Below are 13,857 nucleotides of genomic sequence, written 5' to 3' on the forward strand. Positions count from 1 at the left end.
GGTGCTGAATCCTTTGCGGAACCCGGCTTGCTTGCATGGTTGTCCTTCATCTAGTGTTCTGCCAATCCTATCTATTTAGGATGACTCGAGTGAACAACTTGATCATATTGGTCTTTTAATGTTTATTTTGGTTTTGGGGTTATAGCCAGCAGTGCTCAGGACTTACTTCTGGCTCTACACTCAACAATCCTGGAGGGCTCAGGGAACCATCTGGGATGCCAGGAATCAAACCCTGGTCAGCAGTGTGCAAGACAAGTGCCCTACCTGCTGTAGTATCTTGTCTAGCCCCTATCTCTTCATCTTTATAATATGATTGTCAGAGTTTCTGGGTGGCTTTTCAAATGGTACCAAAGTACAGCAACAAAAATAAGTGACCTTGAAATACTTCAAACTCAGTTTATCTTCTTAAATCCTGAGCATCACTGAGTGTGGCCCAGCCCCCCTCCCGCCCTCAAACTAAGCAAAGCAAAAACAAACACATAACTTTTACTTTGTCATTTTTTGCAGGTGTATTAGGGACCCAATCTAGGTCTGACATATACAAGTATGCACTTGACCATTGAGCCACATTCCTGCCCCTTCTAGATTTTTGCTTTATTTCATCTTTTAAGCCTCAGATTTAGATGAATTAGATGGGGCCAGAGATTGAGCTCAAGGGCTGAGTACATGCTTTGCCCACAGGAGATCCAGGTTCAACTCCTGGAAAGACACCCCAGCAGTGCTCAGGACTCAATTAGCACCAGGAGCAACTTCTGAGCACAGTGACAGGAGTAGCCCTGAGTATACTTTTTCTACCCAAAACAAAACAAAAGAGAAACCCTCAGAATTGGATTAAACATTTCCTCATTATTCAAGCATTCCTCCTTTGTGTATATATGTACATAGCTTGTTAATATATATTTGTGTAGTTGATTATTTTTAATCCTGTACTAAGCACCCAAAGCCTACCCTGCAGTAGACACCTTTGTATGTCTGAAGAAAGTCTTCATTCTAAACCCCATGTTTTCAGTCTTCATTCTGAATCCCATGTTTTCTCTTTTTAGTTTTTGGACCATATCTGGTAGTACTCAGGCCTAACTCCTGGCTCTGCACCAGGAATTATTCCTGGCAGGGTGCTGGGGTACCATATGAGTTGCTGGGGATTGAACCCAGATTGGCTATGTGCAAGATTAGTGACTTAACCCACTGTACTATCTTTCTGGCCCTCTGCTTTACTCTTGGACTAATTTGGCTAATTTGGGGCTTTTGTTGTAACAAGCAGGAGACAGGATGATGGTTAAGAATCTTGCCCTGCGGAGGGTAGGTAAGATAGAGAAGGAAACAATATGACAATAATAACTGGAAACAGTCATGCTGGACAAGAACTGAGTACTAAAAGTAGGTAAAGGGATATTCCTGATAACATTTCAGTATCCATATTGCAAACCACAATGTGCAAAAGAGAGGAAAGAGAGAGAGAGAGAGAGAGAGAGAGAGAGAGAGAGAGAGAGAGAGAGAGAGAGAGAGAAGAAAAGCACCTGCCATAGAGGCAGGCTGGGGGAGTGGAGGGTGGGGGTGGGTGATGGGAGGGAATCTGGGGACACTGGTGCTGGGAAATGTGCACTGGTGGAGGGATTGATGTTGGAATATTGTATGACTGAAACCTAATCATCAACAGACTGTAAGAGTCTATCTCACAGTGATTCAATTAAAAAAAAAAAAGAGGGGCTGGAGTGATATGTATAGCGGGTAAGGTGTTTGCTTTGCACACGGCTGACCCTGGTTTGATTCCCAGCATCCCATATGGTCCCCCGAGCACTGCCAGGGGTAATTCCTGAGTTCATGAGTCAGAACTAATCCCTGTGCAATGCTGAGTGTGACCCAAAAAGCAACAACAACAACAAAAGTAAAAGAATATTGCTCTGTAGGAGGCAAAAGCTGTTATGAAGCAAAGGTGGCTGAAACAGGGAAGTGGTGGCCCAGGGACAAATGAATTGACCAGTGAAATGACCCAGGATAAAGTTGAAACTGCTGTATGTCAGAATAGTGGATATTGAATATTGAATAATTGAACTAGTGGATATTGATAAAATCATTGTTCACATAAAAAAGGATGAAACTCATTCTCTTCCTTAGAGTGCAAGTAAAAATCAGCACCAAACGAATTAAGACTTTAAATGATAACAACAAAAACAAAACATAGAAATTCTATTTAGAAAAAATATTTAGAAAATATAGGTATGAATATTTTCAACTTCGAAGTGGCTAGAAAAGATTTCTTTTTCTTTCTTTCTTTCTTTCTTTCTCCTTTTTTATTCCTTTTGGGTTTTTTTTTTGTGTTTTGGGTCACCCCCCCACCCCCCCCCACCCCCCCCCCCCCCCCCCCGTGCTCAGGGCTTACTCCTGGCTCTGCACTAAGGTTCAGGGGATTGTGTGGGGTGCCGGGGATCAAACCTGGGTTGCTGTATGCTAGACAAGCACCCTACCTCCTGTACTGTCACTCCAGCCCCGCTTTCTTTCTTTCTTTCTTTCTTTCTTTCTTTCTTTCTTTCTTTCTTTCTTTCTTTCCCTCCTCCTCCTCCTCCTCCTCCTCCTCCTCCTCCTCCTCCTCCTCTTCCTCCTCCTCCTCCTCCTCCTCCTTTTTTTTATCTCACCTGGAGATGCTCAGGGCTTCCTCCTGATTGTGTTCAGGGATTATTCCTGGCGGTTCTCTGGGGGTCCCCAGATGTGGTGCTGAGGATCAAAGTTAGGTTGTCTGTATGCAAGGCAAGCACCTTACCTACTGTATTATCCCTCTGACCCCTAGAAAATATTTTTTCAGATAAAATATGAGAAGGATTTAATTAAAAAGGGGAAAATGCAGGGATGCAGCGGGGGGTGGGGGAGGGACTCTCACTCACTTTTCATGGGAATGTTGACTGTTCCAGTCGTTTTGGAAAACAATATGGACATTCCTCAAAAAATTAGAAATTGAGCTTACTGTATAACCCAGCAATACAACTTTTGGGAATATATTCTGGGGACCCAAAATCACACAGCAGAAATGCCATCTGCACGTCTATATTCATTGAAGCACTATTCATAATAGTCAGAATCTGGAAACAACCTGAGTCTCCAAGAATAGATAATTGGGATAAAGAAACTGTGGTACATCTACATGGTGAAATACTGGGCAGGAAGTACTGTTAAGAAAAATAAAGTCATGAAATTTGTTTATACATATATTGACATGGAAAGCATCATGCTGAGACGAACAGACATAGAATGATTGCACTCATTTGTGTGTTATAAAAAAAAAAACATAGTCTACACTCAATGCCTCTTTTGCTGATCACAACACCCAAAAGGAAAGAGAGAACAAAAGAGAATGCCCTGCCACAGTGGCAGGGGGGAATGGGGGGGATGGGGGGGGAGGGATATTATCCTGGTGGTGGAGAATGGGCACTGGTGGAGGGATGGGTATTTGATCATGGTATGACCGAAATCCAAGCACAAAAATTTGTAAATCTACAACTGTACCTCATGGTGTTTCACTAATAAAAAATAAATTAAAAAAAAAAAACATAGTCTAAGATTCCTATCCAGGATAAGTGGCCACAGGTGTTTTCGGGGGAGGGCAGTTAGGATAGAGAAGGGACCACTATGACAATAATAGTTGGAAATGATCACTCTGTACAAGAACTGAGTGCTGAAAGGAGGTAAACGCATATACATGATACCTTTTGGAATCTGTATTGCAAACCATAATGTCCAAAAGGGGGAGAGGAGAGAGAGAGAGAGAGAGAGAGAGAGAGAGAGAGAGAGAGAGAGAGAGAGAGAGAGAGAGTTTCTGCCTCTGCAGAGGGTGGGTGGGAGGGAAAACTGGGACATTGGTGCTGGGAAATGTGCATTGGTGTAGGGACAGTTGTTGGAACTTTGTATGACTGAAACCCAATCATGAACAGCTTTGTAACTGTATATCTCATGGTGAGTTAATGAAAATAAATAAATAAATAAAGGAAAATGGATAAATTTGACTATAGTAGAAGGAAGAGGACTAAGAATGAGTCTCAGCAGTAGAATACAGGTGTGAATAAGGCACATACATGCCTGACATATGTGAGTCAGGCAGGCCCTGCTTTACACCCTGCTTCCCCACCAAAAAAAAAGAAAGAAAGAAAGAAAGAAAGAAAGGAAAGACTATTTGTTAGCCTGTAGATTTTGTGCAAACAGTTTCCAGGACTAAAGATTGTTCTGCTTTTAACCCCACCCACATGATAAACCTTTCATAATTTGAGGTTAGAATGTGGGAGGAGGCATTTAAGGGTGGTGGCTGGGAACTCGTGGAGGTCAGAGCACACTGTGATGACTGAAACCAGGTGTTAGCGCTGTGGGAGGAAGGGCTGGAAGAGCAGGGTGAAGGATTTGGAGATTGATGTAGGAGATGACAACGCATGGCAATTGGCAATAACTCCCAGTTTTCCACATTGAGAGGTGGGAAGTTCCAATCTCTGACTTGGGGAATAAAACATAAAACTAGGGGTAGAGAGATAGTACAGCAGATAGTGTACTTGCTTTGTATGTAACTGACCCAGGCTTGATCTCCAGCATCCTATATGATCCCTGAGCACTGCCAGAAGTGATTCCTGAGTGCAGAGCCAGGAGTAATCTCTGAATATTGTTGAGTGTGGCAAAAGCACTTTTCCCCTCCAGGATATTACACCATTTTACTTTTCTTTCTTTTTAAAAAAAATATTTATTTTTTCAATCTTCTCCTTATAGGAGAAGATATATTGTTTATATCTTATAAGATATATATAAGATATCTATATTGTTTATATAAACAATGTGGTTTACAAAGTTGTTCATGAGTGGCAACTTTAAAAAATCACTTGATCACTTCATCACTTGACGTCTTGATACTCATCGATTTCCTTGAGCGGGCACCAAAAATGTCTCCCTTCGTCCCTGTCACATGCAAGTGTAGCCCACAGGCGTTTGTTCGCTCCAGGAACACGAAGAGCCTCAAACCGATTGTTCAGGGTTTTGATGAAGTCTGGCCATCTTGTAGGTGGGTGGCCACGCGATCTTTTGACGTCCCTTGGAATCCAGTCAGTAATGACTCTAGTCCAGCGGTGGTCTCCAGATCTCATTACATGTCCAGTCCATCTGATTTTCGATGGCTTGACAAATGAGACAGTGTCCCTGATTCTTGATCATCAACAGAGGTCAGAACTCCAAATTCTTTCTCTCAGTGAAGCGAGATACTCCAAGAATAGCTCTTTTGACTCCTCTTTGGAGACGCGAATAGTGTTCTCATCCTGTTTTTGTAGGGCCCAGATCTCTGAGGTATATGTTAATGCAGAAAGAACAGTGGAATTGAAGAGATGTGCCCGGATCTAGAGGTTCTTCGTCTTCTTAGCTATTTCTTTGACACTCTTAAAGGCATTCCAAGCCGCTCTCTTCCTCCTGCACAACTCAGGTGCCAGGACATACGTCATGTTGACTTCTTGACCTAGGTACACATAACTGTTGCATTCGGAGATGTTAGTTCCATTGAGAGTGAATGGAATTTCAGGAACGAGACCGTTTCTCATAAACATTGTCTTTCTGAGATTCAGTTGTAGTTCGAACTTTCCACACTCACAGTCAAAGTCGGCCAGCATTTGTGCCGCTTCGCTAATGTTTGGTGTTATTAGAACAATGTCATCAGTGAAGTGGAGGTGGTATAGTTGCTGACTGTATCTTCACTCTCATTCCTTCCCATTCCAGTCTTGGCATGACATTTTCGAGGGTGGCACTGAAAAGTTTTGGTGAAATGGTATCACCCTGCCGAGCCCCTCTCTTGACATGGATGATCACTTCCTTGTAGAATGGTGAGATCCTGGTAGTGAATTCGTCATACAGCTCACAGAGGATCCTGATGTATTGAGTTTGAACGATGACCTCTTCAGTCTCAACAGAATCAAAGGCCTTCTTTAAGTCAATGAATGTTAGACAGAGTGGCATCTTGAACTCCCAAGAAACCTCAATGAGCTTGGTTACCGTGTGGATATGGTTGATTGTGCTGAATTCTTTGCTGAACTCGGCTTGCTCACCTGGTTGTCCTTCATCTAGTGTTCTGCCAATCCTATTCAGGATGACTCGAGTGAACAGCTTGTAGACGACAGACAAAAGGCAGATCGGGCAATAGTTGCCAATGTCGTGGATGTCTCCCTTCTTGTACAATAGAACAGTCCTGCTGGTTTTCCATTGGAATGGAAACTTGCATTCAGACAGGTAGCATGTGAAGAGCCGAGCCACGATCAGCAGACCATATGGGGTGCCGGGGATCAAACCCAGGTTGGCTGCGTGCAAAGCAAACACCCTACCTGCTGTACTATCACCCTGGCCCCTGGCCTGTGTCTTTACCTGCATCTGCAATCCATGAAGATCTAGCCACACCCAGTCCTTCTCAGTGAGTTTCTCTGTTAACACAGCTCTGTCATGAAGATGCATAAACACCCTCCAGATTCATGTGGACAGTAGTGGAATGTCACTATGAGCTCATAAAAGAGCCATTGACAATCAGCACATGGAACCCAAGAAGTATAGTGAGTGGTAAACAAAAGGATTCTGGGAAGATGGACACTGAAGATAGAGACATGAGGACGGGAGGTCCTGAATTTCCCTACTCCTGTCTCAAGAGTAGTGCTGAGAGTTTCTGGCAGGATGAAGTCAACCACGCCTCAAGTCTTCTTGCTTCCTCTACTTGATCTTCTAGAGTGGGACTTCTTGCGCAGGTCCTGGGGAAACTTGGTGTAGGCAAGGAGTCAACTAGTCATTCTGTTTTCTCAGCACCTTTCTGCTGCCACTATCTGTAGCCTTCATGCCCCCTATACCGTGGCAGTGCCCTCAACAGAGGCCCGTTGAGCAAGGCTTTATGTTGTGAAATAAGAGTTGAGCAGAAGTTCTGTCTCTAACACCTAATCGCTATCTGACATAACTTAAGTCACTTACCCTTTCTGAGTCTATTTCCATACATTTTGGTTTTTTTATTTTGTTTTGGGGACCACCCCCAGAAATACTCAGGGATCACTCCTGGAAGGGATCAGAGGACCATATGGGGTGCCGGGGATCAAACCCATATTGGCAAATAGCCTTTCCTGTTGTACTATATTGTACTATATCTCCAGTCCCAATAGTTCTTCAAATAGAAATAAAGGGAGGCTGGCATTATGTCTCTAATTTATCTCAAGGCTTAATTTTATGAAATATGGATATGATCATATCTCTTCTATTCCCATATGTGCTTCAACTGATCTCTTTATATATATTGAGGTCTGGATGTCTCAGAGTGGTTTTTAATTTTTAGAGAGCTGGAACAATAGTACATCTGGTAGGACACTGGCCTTGCTCATGGCTGACTCAGGTTCAATACCCAGTCCCCCATATGGTCACCCTGAGTCCTCCAGGAGTGATCCCTAAGTGTAGAGCCAGGAATAACCACTGAGCATCGCTTAGTGTGACCCCCCAAAACAACAAAAATAATAACAACAAACCTGTTTATTTCTCCAGACACATATTCTTTGGCTTCTACTCTTTTCCCTTGTCCCAGATGCTTTAACAGTAACTCAGACTAATCATTCTCTGTACCTTGTGTTCTTACAGTCTTTGCTTTTCTATAAAGTGTATGTGTGTTTGTGTGTGTGTGTGCGTGCTTGTATATGCGCATGCTTGAGGGTATATGTGTGTGTATGTGTGTTGGGGGGGAAGGGGTATGTATATGTATTTTCCAATCAACTGTGTGGTGTAAACCCATTGAAACCCAAAGTGTTTCTCAGGTCAGAGAGAATAATACATGGATTAAAGTGCTTATCCTGCACTTGGCTGACTCTGGTCCATCCCCAGCAGCACATATTTGAACCCCTCTAAGTATGGCCAGGAGTGATCCTTGAGCACAGAGTCAAGAGTAAGCTCTGAGGGGTCAGATAGATAGCACACTTGCTTTGTACTTGTCTGACCCAGGTTTGATCCCCTGGCATCCCATATGGTTCCCCCAAGCACTGCCAGGAATAATTCCTGAGCTCAGAGTAACCACTGAATATCACCCGGTGTGGCCCATAGTCAAAAGAGTAAGCTCTGAGCACCACTGGGGGTGGCCCCCAAACAAAACCGAACAAACAAACAAGCAGTAAAAGATTTTTTTACTCTCTTTTATTTGTGAATGAAACGTACTCTCTATAGCATTTTCCTAAGAATGATTTTTTAGATTATTTTTTTGGGTGGGCCAAACCAGCAGTGCTCAGGTCTTCCTCCTGTCTCTGTGCTTAAGGATCAGTCCTGGAAGTGTTCTGGGGACCTTCTGGGGTGCCAGGGATCAAACCTGGGCTAGCAGGACACAAGATAAGTGCTCCACCCGCTGTACTATCTCTTCATCCCCAAGAATGATTTTTAAAATGTATTATGACTTCAGAGCATCTGGAGAGTGAGTTCTTCCATTTTAAAATCCTTGTCTCTCTGTCCAGTTCTCTCTTATCTCTCTTTTATTGCCCATAGGAGGTAAGAAATAAATGGCTGTTAAAGAGAACAGCCTGACCGGATGAGAAGTCCCTCTCAACACAGACCCTTCCTTTCTGCTTATTGACTCTGCACACAGGCAGGAAGAGGACAAGGAATGTCACTGTGTCCAGTTATCACTTTCTCCAACAGGCAGAAGGAAGAATGGCTTCTCTTACTTCCACTTATCCTAACAGCTAGGAAAAGCTTGATGTGGTAAAGCAGATTTGACAGCATGGGAGAGAAAAATCTGTTTGCTCTTATGAAATAACATTAACTGAGGGGCTTGGGAGATAGTACAGCAGGTAGGACCAATCTTGCACGCGACCAACCTGGGAACACCAGCAACCCATATGGTCCTCTGAGCTCCATCAGAAGTGACTGAGTACAGAACCAGGAGTAACCTCTTAGCATTGCTAGATGTGGCTCCAAAACAAAACAAAAACAAAAAACAAAACAAACAAAAAACATCAGTTGAGTTTCCTAAGATCCTGAAATATTCTAGGCAGGGCCTTTGTGGTGGGAACCTGTTTTACTTTTGTTTTTTATAAAGAAACCCATAGTAAACCATACTTTTACCTCAGATATTTTGAAAATACAAATTCTATGGCTGGTGATGTGACTCAGCAGTAGAACATCTGCCTTGCATGTATGAAGCCCTGGGTTCGATTCCCATCACCATATCTACTCTGAGCCCTGAGTAAGCAGCCCCTGAATACTGCTGAGTGTGGCCCCCAAACAAACAAAAAAATAACCCCCTTCCCCAAGACAGACAAATCCTAGGGCCTACTAAGATGTAATCTGAAAGTTCCACAGTCAGATAAATTTATGAAATGCTGCAATGAACAAAGATAGCAAAATTTCCAAAGCTCTTATCATGCTAATAAATATTATGAATCTCTACACAGGACATCTGATGTAGGAGGAGTGTTCCCAAATTTATTTGAAAGTTGAATTCTTTCCTAACTGAATTTGTGGTAACCTAACATTTTGTGGAACACATTTTTGGGAGCACTGCTCTAATTGAACACTGATATTATCTGGAGGGGGACTGGGAATGTTTTGCTTCTCCAAACATTAGTGCCTGATATGTGTTGGTCCCCTAGCACGTCTGCAGGATTTTGACAGTGATTACAGGATAAATATACATTTTGTCTCCTTTGTGAATTCTTTGTATATAGTCCAGATACAGATTATAGGTTTGTTATAAATATTCCAAGGAAAAAGTTTTGGGGGAAGAGAGAGAGAGAGAGAGAGAGAGAGAGAGAGAGAGAGAGAGAGAGAGAGAGAGAGAGAGAGATCCTTCCCCAGAGAGGTACAGATTGCTTTTTTAGGGTTCTGGGTAATTGACAGAGAAGTTAGGTGTTGAAGCCAATGTCATGTTATTATATAACAGGGAGGAGTGGTTTGTTCAGACACAAAGCAGTCTGTCTTACCTTATACTTGAAATATATTGGGATCCTAAAGCTATTTGGAAGAGGGAAAGCCTAAATAGTCAAAGCTTTCCTCTGGAGCTTCCAGGAACCATATGGGATGCTGGGAATTGAACCCAGGTGTGCTGAGTGCAAGGCAAGCACCCTGCTTGCTGTAATATATATATATATATATATATATATATATATATATATATAAATACACATATATATATATTTTGCTTTGGGGGCCACACCCATCAATGCTCAGATATTACTCCTGGCTTTGCACTCAGGAATTATTCCTGGCAGTGCTTGGGGGACCATCTGGAATGCTGGGAATCAAACCCAGGTCGGCTGCGTGCAAGGCAAACTCCCTACCCATTGTGCTATTGCTCCAGCCCCCCTCACCAATATATTCTTAATTGTTAAAAGTTCTATGCTTTTGGTCCCATGAGATAGTACAATGGGTAGTGTGCTTGCTCTACACACAGTCAATCTGCGTTCTATCCCTAGCACCCCATATGGTGGCCCGAGTCTACGAGGAGTGACCCCTGAATGCAGTGCCATGAATAAGCCCCGAGCACAGCCAGCCAGGTATGGCTCCACAACACAGATAAAAATCTATGCTTTTTGCTTGGACCTTTTTCTTTCTTTTTTCCTTTCAGTTTTTGGGCCACATCTGGCTATGCTCGGGGCTTACTCCTGGTTCTATGCCCAGGAATCACTTCTGGCAGGGTTCAGGGAACCATGTGGGTTGCCAGTGATCAAACCCAGGCTGTCTGTGTGCAAGGCAAGTGCCCTGCTATCTCTCTTGCCTTCATCCCAGCCATTTTCACTGAAAAAGGCATAAATCTTTCATTCAAGAAATTTCCAAGAATTTCAGTTTTGAGCTTTAGCCACACCCTGCGTACAAGAAAAAGATAAGATCTCAGAATCGTAGTGTAGCTTTCAAGCATTCTGAAACAGGTACCTTCAGCAGGAAGCTGAGTTTCCTGAGCTCATATAGCAAAACCACTTAGGAGTAAGAAATACCTGACTTCCTTTTTTTTCTTTTTGGTTTTGGGGCCACACCCAGTGGTGGCTGGGGGTGTTAGTTCTCTGAGCCACCTTCTCAGCCCCTTTCCTGACTTTTAATCAAAGTCTCTCTGTGGCCAAAGAACATCTTCTCTTCAGATGCCAAAGTCAAATGTAATAAAACAGTGAAGCTTATTTCTTTACCAAAGGTAGCCCCCAGTTAGTGGATGTGATGAATAATTTTATGTCAAGTTGACCAGGCAACTTTCTATCAACAAGAGGCAGTCAGACACTTGTGGGTTTTTTGGCGGGGGAGGGGTGTGGAAGGGGCACACACCTGGCTATGCTCAGGGCTGACCCCTGGCTCTCTGTTCAGGTATCACTCCTGGTGGTGCTTGGAGTCAGCTGCATGCAAGGCAAGTACCTTATGCACTCTGCTATCACTCTAGCCCATATTTTGGTCAACTTTATTCTGGACACTCCTGCAGGATTGTTTCTGAAAGGTTTTTAATTTTTAAAATTTTTTTGAGTCACTGTGAGATATATAGTTAGAAAGCTGTTCATAATCAGGTTTCATACAGTATTCCAACACCCATCCCTCCCCCAGTGTTCATTTCCCACTACCAATGACCCCAATTTTCCTCCTTCCTCCCCACCCCCCCCACCCCCTGGCCCATAAAATTTTTTTAATGTTTGAATTGCCCTATAGCAAAGTGCCCTCCCCAGTGCAGATGGGCCTCATCTAAGCTGTTGAAAACTTAAATAGAACAAAAAGTCTTCCCGGGGTAAGTTTTGATTCTGATGTCTTTGAATTGGGACATAGCTCCCCACCCGGCCCCTGCTTTCAGACTCAAAATGAAATATGGGCTCTTAGGCCTCTTGAACCTGTCTCCAGCCTGGCCACTTGCCCTGCAGATCTTGGTACTCATCAACTTGCACAATTTCTCTCTCTCTCTCTTTCTCTCTCTCTCTCTCTCTCTCTCTCTCTCTCTCTGTCTTTCCTCCCACTGTTGCATGTGAATGCCACTGGCTTTATTTTCCTGGAGAGCCCTAATACAGTATAATACTCGAATGTGAAAAAAAAAAAATCTCCTTTCCAAAAGTTTAGTTAGGTAAAATTCACAGAGGATTATTACATTTTATTGATGAGTGAAAAAATAAGTTTCAAAGTTGGCAAGTGTCCAATGCTGAAATACTACATTTCTGGCAGGTGCTATGCCAATTTTGCTTTAGAGGCCCAATACAAGTGACTGGCAAAATAAATAAAAAGGTCTTAATGTACCAACGTTATTTGATAGTGATGTACAAATGACTAAAACCAGCAAGGCTTTGAAAACCAGTGCTGTTGGGATCATGCAAACAAGCTACCGCCTAGGGCAATCAGAGGTGACTGAATTTATTGTTGAAAGCCTCTTGGAATTGACTTCCTTTTCTCTTGCTGATATAACAAGGAGGGAAGGCCTCCATATTGAGCACAGACTGGGCTTGAGCCTTTTGCCTCTGCTCTGCACCTCTACCCTAGTCTTCTGCCCTCTCATGTTCGTTCTCAGCATCTGCATGGAACACAAACCTCAGCAGGCTCTCATCTCCACTTCACCCTTGACATCCTGCTTTTGTCCAATAAAGGAAAGAGGGTGGGACTCTGCCTTCTGCGACAGCCAATCATCTTGCGTTGTTGCTTCAGGCTCCACCTCCCCATCCTACCCGCATCACCATCCACCACCCTGTGTGGGCTACACAGTTCTTGCTAAGAAGCTGTTTTTTCCATCCTAGGATCTGATCTCATTGTTCCTGGGGCTGGAGCCATCTCTAGGGTCACACTTGCCAATTTGGGAATTTATAGCCCTTTTCTGCGTTTGTGGCTTGGGAGGAGTCACTCCGAACCATTGTCTTTTGTTATAAACACGCAATAACAATCCCCTCCCTTTTTAGCACAGACGTGGCTGAAAACACAGAAGCACGACTTGTATTTCACACATGGATATGTTCTGTGAATTCACGAGTTTATGAGCCCTTGCTATCATTTATGAAAATAGCCAGAGTGTCCTGCTCTGCTTCCTGTACTAGCAGACCAGAGTGATGTTTTGGCTCAGAGAGCTCCTATGCTGGATGGTCTTACACTGTCTGTCTGAAGCTGCCATTTCCTGGCAATGATTGACGAGTCCACCTTGCCTAAGGGGGCTCTCAGTGTCCTTCTTTTGGTGGCTGAACCACCTGCTACAAAGCACATGCAGAGCTAGAGTCAATCTTCTGGAGAAGGTGGGCTGGAACAGATCTAGTGTGATTTACTGGAAACCATACCAAATATGGTCCTCTGAGCAAACATGCAACACTGTTTTGATAGTAGAGGAACTTAACAACCAACCCACTTAGTGTCACAAACCCTAAGTGTTTCTTCCTGTCCCTTGCTTCCCTAACATAACATAATGAAGGTGGTAGTAGTTGTCTTCCCTAACATAACATAGGGAAGGTGGTAGTAGTTGTCACTACTTGTTTACAGGACATCATCTACTGGACACCATTACATACTCTCAGTCAGCTGGCATATCAACTGGTTTGATCTTGTTTTGTTTTGGGGGGGTCATACCTCGTGGTACTCAGGGACTACTCTGTTTCAGTGCTAGAGTTGGTTGGGGTGTCACTCCCAATGGTATTGGACTCTGGGGACCATGTAGTGTTAGGTATCGAACCTAGGCCTTCATAAGCCTTTAAATATCCAATTGATATTTGCCCTACTTTGCATAGGCCATGGTGCCTCTGTGTTCATTGTGAAGATTTAGCCACAGATTAAATATAGTTCAGTAAACCAGTATTTTTGAAAAATGAATAATAATTTCCTATACTAAATGACAAATATTTTTTCAATATTTGGGAATTGTTTGAAAACAGAAATTTAATGTTAAAAAGGGGGAGAAAGAGGCTGAAGCGATAG

The sequence above is a fragment of the Sorex fumeus genome, unplaced genomic scaffold, assembly GCF_029834395.1.
Source record: "Sorex fumeus unplaced genomic scaffold, SorFum_2.1 ptg000007l, whole genome shotgun sequence".
Lineage (NCBI taxonomy): Eukaryota > Metazoa > Chordata > Mammalia > Eulipotyphla > Soricidae > Sorex > Sorex fumeus.